Source organism: Lepidochelys kempii, chromosome 6, assembly GCF_965140265.1.
Source record: "Lepidochelys kempii isolate rLepKem1 chromosome 6, rLepKem1.hap2, whole genome shotgun sequence".
Taxonomy (NCBI): Eukaryota; Metazoa; Chordata; order Testudines; family Cheloniidae; genus Lepidochelys; species Lepidochelys kempii.
Genome location: NC_133261.1, coordinates 55878176 through 55898454, shown reverse-complemented (window position 1 = coordinate 55898454; position 20279 = coordinate 55878176). Strand labels below are relative to the sequence as shown.

The 20279-nt window shown below is 39.7% G+C and overlaps 1 protein-coding gene across 12 annotated transcripts in view; it reads left to right on the top strand.

Annotated features, from left to right (window-relative positions):
* Positions 1 to 20279, top strand: part of LRRC4C (leucine rich repeat containing 4C) — an 846136-nt gene that overhangs the window by 740333 nt on the left and 85524 nt on the right. Inside the window, exon 6 of one of the 12 annotated variants that reach the window (XM_073348027.1) lies at positions 9893 to 10067. The exons of the other annotated variants lie outside the window; for them this stretch is intronic. The gene's annotated coding sequence lies outside the window, so the exon portion shown is untranslated. The remainder of the gene's footprint in view (positions 1 to 9892; positions 10068 to 20279) is intronic. 12 annotated transcript variants of the gene reach the window in all.

Sequence of the window (20279 nt, the reverse complement as noted above, 5' to 3'; positions counted from 1 at the left end):
TTTAGATTCAGGAGACCTGATTCCTTCTCCACTGCAAATTTCTCTGTGACTTTGGGCAAGTTTTCTCTCTCTGCCCCTGTCCCTCCTTCCCCCTGCGCCTCGTAAAATAAGGACAATAATGCTTCCCTATATCAAGGAAGACAAATGCATTAAAGATTGTGAGATGCTTAGATGTTATTGTAATGAAAACCATATAAGTACTACTTCTGAGGGCATTCTGCACCAAAAAAGTGAAAAAAATCTGTGCACAATATTTTAAAATTCTGCAAATGTTATTTTCTCAAAATAACACTGCATAATCATGCCAGTTTACATTATTTTGGTTTTATTTTTTCATAATACCTGTCAGCAAGTATGTCTGTAACAATACAGACAGACACACACGCAAAAATTCCCCTGAAAGTGGAGAGTTAAAGAAACCTCTATGACAACCCAGTTCCAAGTTCTCTGTCCCCTTACACCCCTAGAGCCCATCTCGGGGGGAGGGGCAGACACCCACAACCCCTCCCCCCCAGAGCTCACCTGTGCCCCCCCATCAATACACCTGAACTCCCTCCTCCCCAGAGCCCAACCGCAAGGGGGTCCCCAGCCCAGATACCAGCACCCCATCTCCTCCCCCCCGAACCCAGCCATGGGGGTCCCCCTTGCCCAGACAGACACTCACACCTACTCCCCCCCAAGTCCAGGCATCCAGAGGGAGAAACACCCTGATGCTCTGTCCCAGACGTGCAGAGTTTCCTGTGCACCACCCTTTCCTTCCCTCAGGGCTTGCTGGGAACTGCAGCTGCCAGAAACCCTCTAGCTCCCTCTCCCTCCCCCCAGCAGTGTCTTCTATGTGGGAGTTGGGCTCTGCTGGGTCCAGTGGCCCCTCGTGGCAGCTAGTAGCACTGCATCCTATTTCTGTGGGGGGCGGGGAAGAAAATTCTGTGCACACTGTTAATTTCTGCAAAATTCTGCATTGTGCAGTGGCACAGAATTCCCCCAGGAGTAAAGTATCAAGAAAACATAGGTTACTAAGAGGTAATTGAGATTCCTCTTTAGTTCATGTAGTCGGTAGGGGTCTGGGTTTGGGAGGAAGATTGGAGCTCTATCGTCTCTGCTGTTGTGACGTTCTGACAAATTACACTATTGAATATAGTGTCTCCTCTGTGTTTCATGTGCCAGCAAATAACATGAAAGGACTCCATTCTTCTAAAACTAAACATGCTCTTTAGTGAGAAGAAAACTATTACAGAGATGCTGCAGTTGCCACCAGCATTCCAGCCATGTAAATATAAGACTGTATTCATGGTGCTACGTCCAAACCCTTTCCTCCTGCAGCCTATGCTCCTTCATCGACATTGCATGCATATTGCTACACCATGAAGGATCAGCTGGCCAAAGGTTTGTAACAATGTGAATGTACTTGTCACTCTGCCTAAGTAGGTCACAGCTGAGAGTACCAAATTCAGGAAAAAACCCTGAGTAATAAGGCACCCCAAACTGATGGTTATTCTACCATTAGATATACCAATCCAATAACAAAAGTAAACTTCTGTCTCGCCACACTGGTTAACAAGAAATCAAAAATGCAGTCTCCTTAGGCATTCCAGTACTTATTTCACCATCCAGACACGAGACTTTATGATGAGTGGTTATTGAAAACCAATTTCATTAAAAAAAAAAAGAAAAAAAAGTTCTTCTGATCCCAAGAGATCAGCCACACAGCCAAGTCAATATATAACTCAGATTTTATCCAACAATTACGCTGTTGCCAGTCCTTTAGTAAATAAAATCTAAAGGTTTATTTATAAAGAAAATGAGAGTTAAAATGGTTAAGGAAATCATATAGATAAAGTAATTGCAAAGTTTTTATATCAGATTTGAAGCAGTGATGGAATAAACTGGAAGTTTGGAAAAGTCTTTCTAGAAATTACCCAAACAGCTTGGAGATCATCAGTCCTTGTTTAGAGCTTCCTTGTTAGAAATTCAGTCCAGAGAAGTGAAGCAAGAAGTGGAGACTGTTTCCGGGTCTTTTATACCTTCTCCGATATGGATGGAATTTTACTGTCCAAAACAGCACCCGCAGTACAATTTGTGGAAAAGTACAGTCACAAGATGGAGAGTCCAGGGTCACATGAGCAAATCACATGCCCTTACATGGCTTGTTGACTCACAGGGACAAGCCACTGGCTGCTTGAAAGCTAAGGTGTCTGCAGGAAGAGCTATCTGGGTGTAATGAGTTTCTTCCATGATCCATTGTGAGAGTCAATTGCCTTTGATGGGCCAACAACACAAAGCTGTTTGGCATCAATGTGATTTTTCTTGGTGCGTTACCCAAGAAACGGACACATTTGAAATACAGGTACATAGCCTACATAACATACTTTGTATAAGATTTGTTGCAATTGTATAACAGTGGTAGCAACAATGATATACATGGTCATATTTCAATCATACAGCATCACAGTACTGCATTTCTAACACCCTAATATCCTGTTCCTTCTCCCCCAACGTGCAAACACTGACAAATAGCAACTCATTTCTAGATATGCAAAACCCCTACTATTCCATTCTTGAGGGCTTCTTGAGTGGAGTCTGCCAATTGTCAGTTTTCACCAGATTAAGCTATATTTTAGATCAGTTTAGCAAACAGAAAAAGAGAGAGAAAAAGTAACTCCCCCCCATGCCTGGTTAGAAATGGTCACGTAATCTGTCAATCAAGAATCATTATATGCCTGGTGCTGAAAGGGAAGGGGTAACAGTTTCTTGAGAGTTTAAGAGGATATTTAAATGATGTCTAAAAATTAGAGTTTGTTTTTGCAAAAATGATTTTATTACTTTTTTAAAAGACCCTTATCCTGCAAACACTGAACATCCCCTTAGTAAATTCTCATATGTAAATAGTTCCACTGAACTTGCACGAGCAGAAGAGAGTGGAAGCCCCAAAGGTAAAACCGACCAGTCTTGTTGACCTAGCTGAGTAAAATGCAGAAGGAAAGCAAACTGAATAACCAGTAAAGACTAAATTTGATTTTTCAAATCATTTCCTAATTATTTTATTTTTTAATGGGACTCAAGCACTTGTGCTTGGCTGAATAGGGATGATCATAAGCACATGCTTAAAGTTAAGCACATGCTTAAATGCTTTGTTCAATCAGGGCCCATGTGCCTTACACTGCTACTTAGATGTAATAATGAAAATGTGTAGAAAACTGAGATTTAGGATTCTTGTATTTCGGAACACTCATTGTAAAAGAATCATAAAAGCACATAGTGATTTGTGTTTTGAAAAGGTAACAGTCTAAGTGGTTCATGTTAGTTTCAAGAGGAAGATATCCTTATTTGAGGCTGATGATATGAGCATCTGTTGAAGGAAAAGGTAATATCAGGATGCCTGCAACTATTGCTGGATTATATATTTTTTTTCTTCCTTTGCCTTTGACATTTCAAAATGTATTTGCACTTTATTTTTAATATGAATGTGACTTTTCAAATTAAAATCTAGAAAAACCACCAAGCTTTTTTTTTTTAAAACTAGAAACTTCTCAGAACACTGAAGCTCAGAAAGATTTACAGATACCAGGTATTTCTTATCAAGTATTATAACTGCAATTTCCCAGTAAAGGTCAGGATATTTTGATTGTTTTTAAAAACATGCAGTGATAACTATTTATTTTCCTATGATAGCAAAAGCTTTTAGGTCCTGTTTTCTACAGTTGCATGGAATCTTCTATATCACGTACTTACAGTTTTGTAGACTTTTTCGCTCACGTTTTAGAAAGCTTTTGACTTTTGGTCTTTTGTGTTTTAAAGAAAAGTGTACGTGCGTGTTGGGGGATGGAAGACAGTCATGGCATTTAGCATTTTTTCTGCCCAAGCCTTTCTTCACCCATCTATCTATCTAGATTTTTATAAGGTCACTAAGATACCACGGTGATGGGTGACCTTATAAAAAAAAAACAGATGAGTGCAGAGGGGCTCCATTTTGCAGGAAAGATGCTAAATGCCATGGCCAGTGGCTGCATAAAAGAGGTTTTCAGAGATAGAAAATGAGTCAAGTCTGAAAACATTAGGATAAATACAGTGATGATATAAGCTCTTTATTTAAAGTAGAGGGAAAGATAAGAGAAACAAGGTCACAAAATTATATGTTTTCATGGCTTCTGTAAGAGTGCTGAAACGCAGTGATGTTCAAAAACAGTTGACTAGAGGGAACATTCTCACAGAAATTAGAGATCTAAATAAAGACATATTTAAATAATCTAGTACACATCTACTGGGGTGTTGGGGACAGTGCATGATTGTTTCTTTCTGTCTTGTGCTTTATCTACTCTACTTTCAACAGTTCCAAGCAATAGGTCTAACACCACTCCCCTCAAAAGATTATTTCACAGCCTGACAGATCTTAGGCTTATGAAAGTTTTCTTAATATTCAGCCTACATTTTTCCTTCTTTATTTCATCCATTTGCTCCTAGTTTTTTTTTAAATTCTCATCTTCCTTATATCACACTAAATAATTCTTCTCTCCTTTTGATGTTTATACCCTTCCCTTTTGTATAAATGATAATGTTCCCTCTCAGTTATCAGTGACCATGCTAGACTTATTTAACTCTTCCAGTCTTTCCTCATAGGTCAGTACCTCCAGTTTCCTGATCATTGCTGTAGCTCTTTTATTAATTTCTTCTGTTTGGTAATGAGGTATCCAGAACTAATGCAATTTTCCAGGCACAGCTACCGCAGACCCATGTCAAGAGACTATTGCCTTTCTGTTTCATTATGTGATGCTGCTGGATTTGGCTAGTGTGGAACATGTATCTGAAATAGCTGATTCAGCATTTTCAGCTACCTCTTTCAACCTTCTTCAAATACAAGTGATACACCCCTCCATAGCCATATCAAAAGAGTTTTCATCTCAACTCCAGTGATAGCCACTTCTTGTCATGGATGGGGGTAGGGTGTGCAGTGAGTAGCTGGCACTGTTGTTGTCCAGGATCGTATTTGCTCGGTGGCAGAGAACTTTTAATCCCCAGCATCTTTCACCCATATAAATGGATGAGTTTTGGGGGAAAGTTTCATTTCTGCCAAAAACCTTTTAAACATTATTGTAAAGGGTCCATTCTCCCCTCAGCATGGTTCCCATGAGAACTTATGGGAGCAGTAGATCTGCATCAAGGATACAGCTAAAGATCTATCTATTAATTTTTGAATAATTCAAATAGAAAGTAACAATAATATGCAACAATATAATAATACTTAGCCTTTCTATAGGCTCTACTGTCTGAGGATCCCAAAGTGTTTGACAGATGTTAACTAATTAAGCCTATAACTCCTATGAAGTAGGTAAAAAATGTTATTTCTATGTTAAAGATGGGAAACTGAGGCACAGTGAGGTTAAATCTCATATTTTCAAAAGTGTCATCTAAGTTTGTGGTCCTTGGTCAGTGGATAACCAACTTTAGACACCTGCAAGGCCTGAATTTCAAAAGTGCTGAGCACATATTACTCTTATGGAAATCAGTGAGAGCTCAGCACCACTGAAATGCAGGCCTCTATGTTTCCAAGGGTGGACACACAAAACCCAAGGCCCCCAGAATTAGAGGTTCCTTTTGAAAATGTGTCTCTAAATGACATACTCCAAAGAATCAGGAATTCTGTGGAAGAGCCTTGAGTATAACCCAGATCTCCTGGCTCTCATACCTTACAAGACCATTCTTTCTATTATATGCACAAAGTCAGGAATAAATATATTAGACTATTACAAGCCTGCTCAATAATAGTTTGTAGACTATAAGCAGTAACCTCAAAATTCAGATGCAGAGGTGTATTAATTTGAGAACATCTGTCATAGGTTGCTGCATTATTTACATCCAGAAATGTTCATATTATGCTAGATGCTTTCCAAACAGGAAAGCAGACAGCTCCTGCCCCCCAGGAACTCATAATCTAGTTATTACCTATTCAGTTTGTTGTAGAAGGAAAGAAAACCATTATGACTCTCTTAATATTTTGTGTAATAGTAAGAGAGGAGACAAATATAATAATAGTTGTGTTAAATGGATGGGTCTTGCCTGCATATCATCCTGCAGATATATGTTCCATTATAGTTTCTTCAGTTGTATACACAGACATTGAATAACATATTGTCTACTGCTCATTTTGAGTACTATCTGCATAATACGGATATGACTCAAATTTCAGTTTGCCTGTGTGTACAGTACTTAAGCAATGACACCAGGTCAGGCCTTTCATGGCAGCTAACGACTGACTGCAGCCCCTGAGGAATCTTAACCCAGCTGGTTACTAACTATGAAGAATGGCCAACCTAGAGGCCATTACTGCTATTATAAACTATGACAGTAAAGCAATGTAAAGGGGGAAAGAATACCCTGTTTTAGTCTACTGTGTCAATGTTTTTATCTGCTGCTGGTGGTACAGTTGCATTATCTATATACTTCTTAGAAAAAGACAAAGTAGCCATCTAGAAAATGGGATTTTATGCTCCAGGCTGCATTAAGTTTATAATGAGGTGAAGTAGTAATATTGCATGAAGTCCCAGGTGAAAGGTTGTTAATACAATAGCAACACAAGTCCCATAATTGTTCTATTGATTTTATACTTGGCCTGAAGAAACCACAGTGGAAATAGGTGGTGACCAGTGAGTGAGTCACCATTGTCACAAAAAGCTTTTAAAAACCCCTTGAGGAATGCAAGTGTTCATAAAACATGAGTCCAATTGCCCCCACCCCCAATCCCCAAAGAAAACCCCAAACACATGAACCTAGCTTAAAAATAATGACATTTACAAATAAATAAATACATTTTTGGTTCTTTTAATTGGCCTTCTGGTTTATGAACCTTTAGAGTGTGCTTGCTCTAGGTTTTCACGATTTTCTTTTCAACTAAGAGGACTAGAAGCATTTTTTTAAAATTATATTTATAATTTTTTACAATCATTCCAAATACAACAAATATATCAAAATTCCAGATTGATCATAATATACAAAGTAAGTAAAGAGGGTTAGGATAAAGGGAGAGGAGGGGAAGTGACATACCTATCTTCAGGGTCTACACTAATCAGAGATTTCTAAAATGTAAGCCCAGTTCTTTTACATGAAAACTGAGATTCTCACCTAATCACTTTCCAGGAGAAGGGGCTTGAAGAAAATCACCTGTTGTTGTGAGACTCATGGTAAAATCATGAGCTTTCAGAATGCCTCAGATAATTTATAGATAACTGGATGTTTTACAAATCACTCCCTGGTCACATGTGGGATATGGTTAATATCATTACAGATTATGGGTATGAGCCTGACAGGTACTGTTCTTTTATAACTCTTCTGCTCGGAGTTCCAGGGTCTCAGCCACTCCCAGGGTCAAGCCCAATGTCTGTTGCAGGGAGAGTTTTTCCAATGTCTTAACAGGAATCTCAATAATCAAAACTACATTTTAAACAAATACGTGCTAGTTCCATCATAGTTCAGGTTTATGTCTGCATTTCCACTTCTAAACTGCTGTCGTTAGCATCATTTGGGATTCTTCTTTTATAATTACTTAGTCATGATGAATATCTGTTCCAAGCTGAAATTTGGCACCATAATGCAAGGTTTCTGCCAAAGAATTATTATTTTTGTACAGAACTTGAAGAGAAAAAACTCTATTTTTATTTGTTATTGAATTTATAGGAATGTCTTTAAAACAAAAAATGTTGAAAAGGTTTCAGGTACTTTTTAAAAAATGTGCTGATACCTTAAAAATGGCTCTTGTGCTGAAATTTTACTACTGATTGCTAGGGCCCTACCAAATTCACCATCCATTCTGGTCAATTTCTTGGCCAGAGAGTTTTAAAATTGGTCAATATCATGATTTCAAATGTTTATATCTGAAATTTCAAGTTGTTGTAACTGTGGGGGTCCTGACCCAAAATGGGATCATGGGGAGGGGGTTTGTTGTAGAGATTGCCACCCTCACCTCTGTGCTTCTTTGAGAGCTCGGCACTGAATACAGCACCGTCCCAGCTTCCTGAAGTTAGAGGAGGTTCTCGGAGGTGGAGATGGGTAGGATCTCCCCCATGCTGCTGGGAGTGCCCCAGCTGGGGATTCCTAATTGCTAATCCGTGGTAGGGACATATTAAGGTAAGGCCCCCAGCCAATTTGGGTCCTCCCTCCCCCAGGAAAAATGGGTGTCCAAGCCCCTGAAGAAGCACCAGGACAGAAGCCCCTACCAGGTCACCCTGAGCCCCAGCAGCAGCCACAGGGGAAGAAGCCTCAAACCCAGGTAGCCTCGAGCCCAGACTGCCCCAAACCCAGGCTGTAGTGGCAGGGGGACGGAAGACCTGAGCCCATGCTGGGTTGGGGGCGGAAGCCCTGAGCCCACACTGCCCCGGCTAGAGCAGCAGAGGAAGCCCCCAATCCCGAGCTCCCCTGAGCTCGGCGACTAGAGCTGCAGCAGGCTCTGTGTGTGTGTGTGTGTCACCCTCATTTCTGCACTGCCTCTGGAGGTGGGTCTGATCTCAAGTGCGGATCAGGTGGGATCAAGTGCAGCCGGGCTAGGAGCTCCAGGCTCCCAGCAGCAGGGGAGATCAGATTTCACGAGGGAGGGCTGGTTTCATGGTCCGTGACAAGTTTTTCATGGCCGTGAAATTGGTAGGGCCCTAGCCATTACTCCTTAATTTGGATGAGTGTTTTGGAAAAAATTCCAATGTTTCCAGTTGTTTGAAGCAGCAGCTTTATTGGTAAGCAATATATACAACTTGTCTAAATACCTATTTCTCGGGGATTGTACATAAGAGTATCACATGAGGTCATAGTCTAGTTTCTGTTACACTGTTTTAAATCTGGAGCAACTTCATTGATTTGGTGGAGCTACACTCTATTTATGCAATTGAAAGTGAGAGCAGAATCTGGCCCAGTGTTTTCTTCCATTTTGTCCTGTGCCTCATTTCCTAATTTTTCAGGGTATTTGAACCTCTTTTCCCTTAGGACATAAGAACGGCAATACTGTAATATAAACATAAGAACATAAGAACGGCTATACTGGGTCAGACCAAAGGTCCATCAAGCCCAGTATCCTGTCCTCTGACAGTGGCCAATGGCAGGTGCCCCAAAGGGAATGAATAGACAGGTTATCATCAAGTGGTCCATGCCCTGTCACCCAATCCCAGCTTCTGGAAAACAGAGATTAGGGACACCATTTCTGCCCATCCTGGCTAATAGTCATTGATGGACCTATCTTCCATGAGTCTATCTAGCTCCCTTTTGAACTCTGTTATAGTACTGGCCTTCACAACGCTCTCTGACAAAGAGTTCCAGAGGTTGACAGTGCGTTGCATGAAAAAATACTTTCTTGTGTTTGTTTTAAACCTGCTACGTATTAATTTCATTTGGTGGCCCCTTGTTCTTGTATTATGAGAAGGAATAAATAATACTTCCTTATTTACATTCTCTATATCACTCATGATTTTATAGACCTCTATCATATCCCCCCTTAGCTGCCTCTTTTCCAAGCTGAAAAGTCCCAGTCTTACTAATCTCTCCTCATACAGAAGCCGTTCTATACCCCTAATCATCTTTGTTGCCCTTTTCTGAACCTTTTTCCAATTCCAATATATCTTTTTTGAGATGGGGCGACCACATCTGTACGCAGTATTCAGGTGTGGGTGTACCATGGATTTATATAGAGGCAACATGATATTTTCTGTCTTATTATCTATCCCTTTCTTGATGATTCCTAACATTCTGTTCACTTTTTTGCACATTGAGTATATGTTTTCAGAGAACTCTCCATGATGACTCCAAGATCTCTTTCTTGAGTGGTAACAGCTAATTTAGACCCCATCATTGTGTATGTATAGTTAGGATTATGTTTTCCAATGTATAGTTATGATTATGTTTTCCAATGTTTCCCTTGCAGATCCTAGACTAGTCTAAGTGGTTCCAAGGCTACTGGTTTCACAACAGATCTAGCAGGACTTGCTTCCCCAGTCCTTTGCTTGGGCAGGCCCTGAACTTCATCCACAATGAATCACTCTATTGTTTCCTCTTGGGGCAAAGGCAACTCCCAGGAAATTTGGTACTTAAAAGAGCAGGTAGGAATTAGGTTATATGCTTTATCATGATCTCTATAGCCATTTATATAGCACTTATTACAGGTGTGTCTTTGCAAGGATGTAAAATGCAGGAAAGTTTGCATGAATCAATGAGATCTTCATCCTCCTCGAGTTGCGATAAGGTCCCTACTAAGAACAAGAAGTCAGTTTTCTGTTCCACACTAGGTTTAATCTTGCACTGTTATTTTTGAGAACCATTGAGTTTTCTTCTGATGTGGTTCTTCAAAGAATGCTATGGCAATGATGGCAGAGATGGGAAGCATCTGGGCCCCTTTAAGATGGTGTTCTTGTGAAGAGGTTATTCTTTTTGTTCTCTTTAGACTATATATGGGTACTGATGAGTGTGTTTTGTCCAATGCTCATAGCTAGCTTGGAAGTTTCTGAAAATAATGAAATTTAGAAAGTAGTGTTATTATTTAACATTGGTATGTAGCTATTTATTGCTCTGTAAAGCATTATGCACCCTGAAAGACTAGAAGGGCTATCTTTGCTATATTGAAATTAGTGGGAGTTTTGCCATCTTTGTGCCACTTTTTGTTGGTTTGTTTCATTAATATTCAAACACTGATTTATGAGCATACAAATACATGTTGGGGAGACGTCTCCCATGAATGTGATTTTGTGAGTTCATTCGCAGTTAGGGATGTTCACGTGCAATTGATATTATTCATATTAGAAGTGTCAGTGTGACAAGAACAAAGCAAATGTGAAGTGTGCTACCAGTGTCTCTTTGCCCCTCAGTAAGGGAACACAGCTGATTTTAAATCTGACGTCCATGTACGCAGCCAAAATACTCTTTCTTGAGGACAGGAACATATCTGAATTGTCCTAAAGTTCACTAGGTCTGCAATCTCTCTTTCCCTCTACCAAAGGGAATCAAAGCCCCAGAGACTTATCTTGGTGTGCTTTTGATCTGCAAAGCATAGTTCATCCACTCAGGGAACAGAAATGGTACCGTGTGATTTAGGTAACCAATCACACACAATAAATAATAATGGATTAATGAAGTGCCATTATTATTATTATTTATTAATGCTTTGGAAAAAATAGTCATTACAACTAAGAAATAAAATAAGAAAATTGGCAATTGTTGCATGAACAGTTAGCAGACAGGATAAAGGACTAATTTCAGTGAATAAACAATTTATGATTACTTTGGTCTACTCTAGTGGAGCAAAACGAAGCAGTTCAGATACTTCTGAGAAATAATCTTTCAATCTAGAGTGTCCAGGGGATTTTAATGGTGGAGTGCATAACATGCTCTGGCTCTGGCTCCTTTTTTCTGCAGAAACCTATTCCAGCCTTTGCATAAAATATTTTGCAGCATTTACCTGAAACTCAAAGTCCTTGGACTTCAGTTCAGAATATTGCAGAGAAAATTAGTTATACACTTCCTCCTGCTTCCACTGAAGTCTCCACCTCTTTTTATATAAACCAATTATTTAAATTACTAATGACATGTTACTGATGCCCTTATCACTGCTCTTGCTTGGCAGATTTGGTTTTAACGTAAAACTGCTTGTTAGAAAAAAAAAAGTTAACTGGCTCTGTTTTTTTTTTTTATTGGACCAACTTCTGTTGATGGGAGAGACAAGCTTTCAAGCTTACATAGACTTATTTTTCAGCTCTGTATACTCTCGAAAGCTTGTCTCTCTCACCGACAGAAGTTGGTCCAAAAAAAGATATTACCTCACCCACCTTGTCTCTTTAATATCCTAGGACCGACACAGCTACAATAACACTGCATGTAACCAATTTGATGGATGACAGAAACCGAGTTAGGAATTTTTAGCTTTTTAAAACATGGCATACCCTATGATCTATGAACAGAATATTGTGCATATTAACCCAAAGGAGTTAATTTTCCTGTTGGTTATGATGATATGTTGGTAATGTGGTAAACTGCCAGAAAGGTTGAAAATGAGACTTCAGTTCCATTAGACCCAACTCAGATTTTAATTGAGACCCAACAGCTGTGCTATTTAATACTCAAGGTTAATATCATTAAATGGAATGTAGCATTTAATTAAAATAATTATTATTAAAACTAATTTATATTGCAGCATAAATTTGCATAGTGCTTTACAAACACAGAGTAAGGCATACTCCCTTCATGAATGTTGAAAATGTTTAAGACAATGTCTTAAAAGCAAAATGTGTTTCTGTTATATTCTAAGATAATCATTTAATCTGTTCAGAGGGAATTGCACTGAATGAGTTAGTGTGTGCTTTGTAATTAAATGGATAGTTGTGCAGTTGCACCCCTTCCCTCTGTTGGATAGAATCAGTACTGCTCAACTGTGGTCATAAACCCTATGCAGCTAATAACTGATGGAGATCCTTGTTTCCTTTTGGAACACAACAATCTGAGTTCTACCCCATCACCACTGTGAATTTCTGAGTGGCCAGAGTGTGCAGTATAATGATTATCATGAAGTTCCTAGATGGCCAAATGATTTGTTAAGTATATCTAAATTAAACCAAAAGTCATGGGTTGAAGCTATGTTATTCATTAATAAGTAGGATTGTGCTAGCTAATTCTAGTTAGCAAAAACATGGATATCTAGCTATCTACAGGATGAATGCTATTTATTATTTCTATTTTGTTTTAAGAGTGTCATTTTTAGGAATTCTATGAACTCCAAGGGGGCTTCCTCCTTCCTGAAGTTATAGGCACATTTACAACAATACTCCATAGACATGGGCATATAATACAGAAGAAAACATGTTCTTCATATCTTCATGCAGGAGGACTGGCATTTTGTAACTAGAGGGGAATCTTCAAAAGGGTTTCTTCTCACTAACCACAAGGAAGCATTCCCTTCTGAGTGACAAAAACAGATGGTGTTGCCTCCGGTGCTTCTCATGTATTGGCCTGGGAGAGTGTGGGGCAGAGGATGGACTAGACAATCTGGTAGGTCTCTTCCATCTCTGATTTCTTTGAAACTCCTTGATATTGTTACTAGCACTAGCTAGATTAAAGCTAATTTGGATATGTCTATGCATGCTGTCGTCATACTTTTGATTGCAGTGTAGACATACCCTAAGTGTCTGGTAAGACTTTGAGCAAGTTGACTTCTCAGAACCTCATCTTCCTCTTCTATAAAGTGGGGATAATGCACCGACAGATGGCTATGAGAGGCTTCATATGTGAGGCAGATACCTCAGATGGCTATGTGAGTCTTCATCTATACAGGTTTGTGAAATGGCCTAGGAACCTTGGCTGGAAGCTGCTAGAGGAAGGCAAAAAACTATTATCATTAATATTGAAGAGTGGAAGAATACCAGGTCTACCATCAGGGATAGAGGTCTAAAATGACACAGCGAGTGCCAGGGTACAGTTCAACAGAATACACTCTAGAGCGGCTGAGATTGTGGAGACTGGTCTCTTCGTCCATGGTTTACTTTACAATGTGTCTATCCCACCCTTCCTCTCTCATTTTAGTCACTCCAGACTTAGCGGTTGGTGAAGATAACACTAATTTATCTCTCTCACTGCATTTAAAATGCTAGACAGCACTATTGAATACTCCTCACTTCTAGTCTCTTTTCTTCTTTGTGAATGTCACACTGTGTTGTACAAACACAGCAGGGATGAAAGCTAACACAAATATATATTTGTATCTACAGCACATAAATGTGTATTTATAGATGCACAAACCAAGGGAAACCTTTTATAAGCAGAACAGTGTTAAACAGCCATTTGTCAGAGGAGTATTTGGAAAACAGTATTTGCTAGAAGAGCTGGTCAGAAAATAGGGGGAGGAAATGGGGGGAAATAAGCAAAACATTTTAAAAGTGTATCTTTTTTGGTCAAAATTTCATTTTTCCATTTCTAATCATCTTCATGGTTTACTAATTTGTAAAGTGCTTACTCCATTTCACACTGTACTTAGGTGCGCACCTGTTGAAATCAATGCAAGTTTGTAGTAATGAGTGAGAATGCAGTAAAACCTTAGTATTTGTCCCAAAAACAAAAAAAGGCAGTCAATGGTTAGTAAATTAATTTCCCCATTGTATATAAAAGAACGTTATCCATCAGTTTAGGTAGGCTTTCTCCTACATTAGAGGGGAAGAGATGGCATATACAAATGACAAGCCTCCTATTAATTATGGACCTGAAGTGTGAGGGGGAGCAGATGTAAAAGAAAGGGATCCTTTGCAATGCTGTGTCCTAGAAATTTCAGTGTGAACTATAGTTCGGATTGGTAATGATTAAAATGGTCTGATGCCTTTGTGATTCTCTCTGTGAAATTATATCATGTGATATTATTAAAGTTTCACGTATAGTGCACATAGGTGTCATCGTGCTTCACAGTGTAAGGAAAGACATGGAGTCTTCCCCAAAGAACAAACTGATGATGACAAGGCCTGGGTACTCAGGGAATTAATTACAGGCAAGGAGTGAGGCCAGGAGGAATACCCAGAATAGGGTTAAATGAACACCTATGCTTAGGTGGGTAATATGCAGCATATAATTTTCTAGCTCTCTGCTTGTTTTTGTTTTGAGTTGGGAAGTATCAACTCAATTTCTAGTAGACGGATACATCCACAACTGAAAACATTTCCCTTCATCAGAAATCATGGAGTTGGATGGGCATGAAGGCTGAACAACCTTCCACATCAGCAATCTGAGGCTCATTCATAGTAGGTGAATTACACTGTCACTGCCTAGGCTATACCTGTTCATGGATATATTATTGTTAGTTATTTAACATTTATGTTGGAGGTAATACCTGAAGGCCACAACCAGGTTGGTGCCCATTGTGCTAGGTGCTGTACAAACATAAAATACATGACTATCCCTGAGCCAAAAACTTACATTTTATTCTCCAGGGCTGTCAATCTGTCATTTTCCATAAATTCTAAATTCTAATTTCACTTTACATCATGACAGTTTGTGGTATCATCTCTAAAACCATATATAGCAGAGTATAACCCCTTTTGATTTCACTACACACTCTACTCTAGCACTTAAAGTAGTACTGACCAGGAGAAATTAAAATTGTCAAAGACAGTGTTCCACATCATCAGGAAACCCATGGTAGCTGGATATTGTGAAATCACTCGGGATTCATTCACAGGATGAGAATTCAGGTTGCCATCATCATATCCACAGCTAGTAATAATATATGGCTGTAAAGAGAATATCTCTGTATGCAACTGTACAGAGCAGCTTTTTCCTCTGTATCTGGAAGGACTGTTAAATGGTTTATGTGGGCAGATAACATTGTGACTTTCACATTTTAATAACTTTGTCCTCACTGTGCCTACTAAAATATAGATGTAAACACCCAAAGCACATTTATTTTTCTTGACAATATGTCTCATCTCTTGCTTTATAATGTAGGTAGATTCTCAAATGCTGTACATTTCCTTAAAATAGTGGATTTGTTGGTATTGGTTATGTTTGGTTCTATGTATTTTTTATTTATTATGCCATTACTACAGTACTTATAAAGTTTTTATGTAAGTACCTCTCACCAAACTTACTTTGATCACAACTTTCTTTTTATAGATATCTTTTTGTTCAGGTAACTGTATTTTGAGCATTTAACAGTGCCTGAATAGAGCATTTTGTAACTTCAGGGATTTCATGTCTCTTATTTTTCCAATATGTTTATAGCTGATATTTAAAGAATTGGGCCAAATTCTGATCTCATTTACACTGCTATATGTCTGGAGTAACATCAGGGTAATGGGGATCAGGATTTGACCGCTGGAATAATGTGTCCTGTTGTTAAGAGCTGACCGGGGTGGAGAGGAGGTAGCCGGCCAAAGGGACACTTTGTCCCAGGCTCCCACTTCATGACTTGGCACATGGGGTCACAGCACCACTCAGGTTTGGCCCAGTCATCTTTCTGTCATGAAAGAGGAGGCCGAGCCAATCCTGAATGGTACTGCAGCCCTGGCTGCCAGATCACAAGTCCTGAAGCATGGAGCTGAGCACAGCCCCTCAGGACAGTAACGCTGCTGTGGGGCTAGTGTAGGGCTGCTTTGCGCTCCAAGACCCATGCATGGCCTCCTCTCAGTGGTAATGTTTTTGGAAGGATGCAGGGAAGGGACTCAGTTTCAGGTTTTGCCCTGGACCCTCCAAAACCTCTGTGCAGACCTGCTTGCAGTCTTCCTTGGTTAATTAGGCTGACCCATGTTTTAATCATTTATCTATAGTTTGTGCAGTGCTGGCCCATTTCTTGATAATACTTTTGCCTTGCATCACCTTGTTGATTTATTTCATCACCATCTTTGCATCTCTTTTTGCTGCTTGTGTGTGGGAACCCTGATGCACTTCATATTTAGGGAGAGATCATAAATTGCAAACCAACCCAGTCTGCAACTCTCTTTCCTAGGAGGGTGAAGTGAACTCCTGGCTCTACTAATTTTTTTAAGATAAAAACCAAGGCAGTTGGGGTTTTCCTTCTTTAAAATCTACTTTCAATCTTCAGAAATTAGGCTGTGACCTTCTTCTAATATCCTTTTCCAATAACCTGTACAGCCTTCTTTTTTCTCCAGAGTCCATTTTGGTGCTAATCACACTTTCTTCATTATACAGTCAAATCCATTTTTTAGAATATTTGATAAAAGAATAAAAGTGTGTGCATGCTTATTTTTGATTGTCCATTTCCATGATTTCAGCTTGGCTTTGAAGTTGATCCCTCACCTGGGTGAATGTGATGGTAGACTTACGAGTTTGTATGTCTGCTGCTGTTTATTTGAAGATGGTTCTCTGAAAGGTTGGGTTCACAAGCAGCAGCACGAGATCTTACATTTATTCCTTGCAAGAGGAAAGAGCCAGCAACTTGATTTTTGTTTTAAACCTAATGCTGATTGTGATAGATATGAGACCTGGGAAGTATAAGGAGTTTGAATGACTACATTGAAATGTACCAGACAGGCATGGACTTTTGGGACAACAATTACGTGTGTTTCCTGAGGAATCCCTGGGTAGTGATTAATGCAAATGTCACAAACCTGGTTATGCGAAAATTCAGCCTTTTGAAACCTATGTCCTATGAAGATAAACATTGACTAGTGATCTCCTGTTCCTGGAGATTAGATCAAAGGCTCCAGCTGTATAAAGAAACAATTGAACTGTCCAGCTGGAGCCTGGTTCCTGATCTAAAAACTGCCATGAACTTGCAATCAAGGGGGAAAACCCAGGTGGGGCGTGAAAGACTGGAATTTACCAGAGCTCTATATTGGAATTGGGGATGTCCTCTGGTAAACTTTTAGCGTGCATGTAGGTTTTCTTTTATTGTTTATATGTGTTTTCTCTGTAATGCTTTTGCCCTAAGAATAAATGTGGTTTGCTTTGTGAAGGCTGGTTTGTAACTCGTGTACTCTGTTAGAGCTTCTGGAAAAAGATTAACCGCAGATGCTGGACCCAGGTCATAGCTGCTAGGAAGTCACAGTAAGGTGCAGAATGACTGCAATCCTAAACCCGCAGTCTGAAGGGAGAGAGATATGGATATCCAACCCAAAAGACAGGTTTCCAAGTGATAGCTGTGTTAGTCTGTATCAGCAAAAATAACGAGGAGTCCTTGTGGCACATTAGAGACTAACAAATTATTTGGGCATAAGCTTTCATGGTTTAGAACCCAATTCATCAGATACATGGAGTGAAAATACAGGAGCCAGTATAAATACATGAAAGGATGGGGGTTGCTTTACCAAGTGTGAGGTCAGTCTAACGATATAAATCAATTAACAGCAGCATACCAAGGGAGGAAAAATAACTTTTGAAGTGGTAAAAAAGTGGCCCTTACAGACAGTTGACGAGGGGTATCTACAGCCAAGCTCTAAGATACAACCGCATTTGCTCCGATCCCTCAGACAGAGACAAACACCCACAGAATATCTGTCAAGCGTTCTTAAAACTGCAATACCCACCTGGTGAAGTGAAGAAACAGACTGACAGCCAGAAGGATACTGAGAAGTCACCTACTACAAGACAGACCCAAAAAGGAAGTAACAGAACACCACTAGCTGTCACCTGCAGCCCTCAACTAAAACCTCTCCAGCGCATCATCAAGGATCTACAATCTATCCTGAAGGATGATCCCTCACTCTCACAGATCTTCGGAGACAGGCCAGTCCCTGCTTACAGTCAGCCCCACAAAGCAAATACTCACCAGCAACTACGCACCACACAACAAAAGCACCAACCCAGGAACCAAACCCTGCTACAAACCCCGTTGCCAACTCTGTCCACATATCCATTCAGGACACCATCATAGGACCTAACCACATTAGTTACACCATCAAAGGCTCGTTCACCTGCACATCTGCCAATGTGATATATGTCATCATGTGCCAGCAATACCCCTCTGCCAGATACATTAGCCAAACCAGACAGTCTCTACACAAAAGAATAAATGGACACAAATCTGACATCAGGAATCATCACATTCAAAAACTAGTCGGAAAACACTTCAGTCTCTCTGGTCACTCAATAACAGACCTAAAAGTGGCAATTCTTCAACAAAAAAAAAACTTCAAAAACAGACTCCAGTGTGAAGCTGCAGAACTGGAATTAATTTGCAAACTGGATACCATCAGATCAGGCCTGAATAGAGACTGGGAATGGTTGGTTCATTACAAAACCTAACTTAATTTCTCCAATACTAATTTCTCCCTATTGTTACTCATACCTTCTTGTCAACTGTCTGTAATGGGCCACTCTCTTACCACTTCAAAAGTTATTTTTCCTCCCTTGGTATCCTGTTGTTAATTGATTTATCTCATTATACTGATCTCACACTTGGTAAAGCAACCCCTATCCTTTCATGTATTTATACCTGCTCCTGTATTTTCACTCCATGTATCTGATGAAGTGGGTTCTAACCCACAAAAGCTTAAGCCCAAATAAATGTGTTAGTCTCTAACGTGCCACAAGGACTCCTCGTTATTTCAACCCAAGAGAGGTGATGGCTAGGAAACCTAAAACCTTAAGGAAGATTTTCCTGGGGTCAAAGGTGCGGTTAACCATGGAACTGCAGCACTGATACTCAGTGGAAAGTGGACGTAAAACAAATTGCATATAATTAGAGGTGATCAAATATTTAATTTTGAATAATATTTATTATTATGTCTGTGTATTATGGTAGCAGGCAGAAATCACAATTGAGATCAGGGTCTAATTGTGCTAGGCACTGTGCATACATTTGGTAAGAGATGGTCTCTGTCCCAAAGAGTTGACAGCAGGAGGATAAATAGAGGCACAGGGAGGTGAAACAACACTACAACACGGTGGTAGAACCAGGAACAGAATTTAGGTCTCCTAACTCGCAGACCAGTGACCTCTGCTTGCCTAACTTAGTCCCCTTTTCAGACAACGAACAGTCTGCAGATCTATTCCATTTTCTGTGAATATCTTCATTATTCATAAGTATCCATAAATAAATAAAACATTTGAAGCCTGTGGCTGGTCTATGAATGATTTTCAAACATTTCTTGTTTGTTTGTTTGATTGGTCACTTAAGTCATCTGATATTGTTTCTGCTTTCTGATTGGATAATGGGAAATTTTTCAATTGAGAATAACAGATAGCAAATACTTCATTTCCCAGTACAAAATTTTGGCAGAATAAACATTTGTGCTTAAATGCAGGCAAATGCTGAGATTCACAAACATCTTTACACCAAAATGGTTTGCATGAATAATATCAACTTGAGAATCATAGCAAAACAAGGCAGGCGCTTTTATTGGTGTTTTTTGTTTGCTTGTTTGTTTGTTTGTTTGTTTTTTAAATAAGGTGGTTTTTGTTATTGTTGTCTTTGTTAACTATTTACCCAGCCCTACGTGTTAAGGAGATCTGGGTTCAGTTAAATTACTCCGCCTCTTCATGCCTCAATTTCTCTATCTGTAAAACAAGGTTAATATTATTGACCTACCCCATTGTGGGGCAGGATGAAGTATTGATCCAGTGATATCTGTAAAGCCCTGGTTGAAGTAACAAGCGAAGTATGAGTCTTACTTAGCAGTGGGGAGGCGGTGTTCTGTGCAGCCATCAATACACGGCTATGTCTACACTTGGAACAGGGGTTGTGATTCCCAGCTTGTGTAGATGTATCTGTGTTAGCTCTGCTTGAGCTAGACTGCTAAAAATAGCTGTGTAATCAGGTTAGCGCAGGTGCTGGCTTGGGCTAGCTGCCCGACTATGTACCTAGAGGGTCCAGGTGGGTACGTACC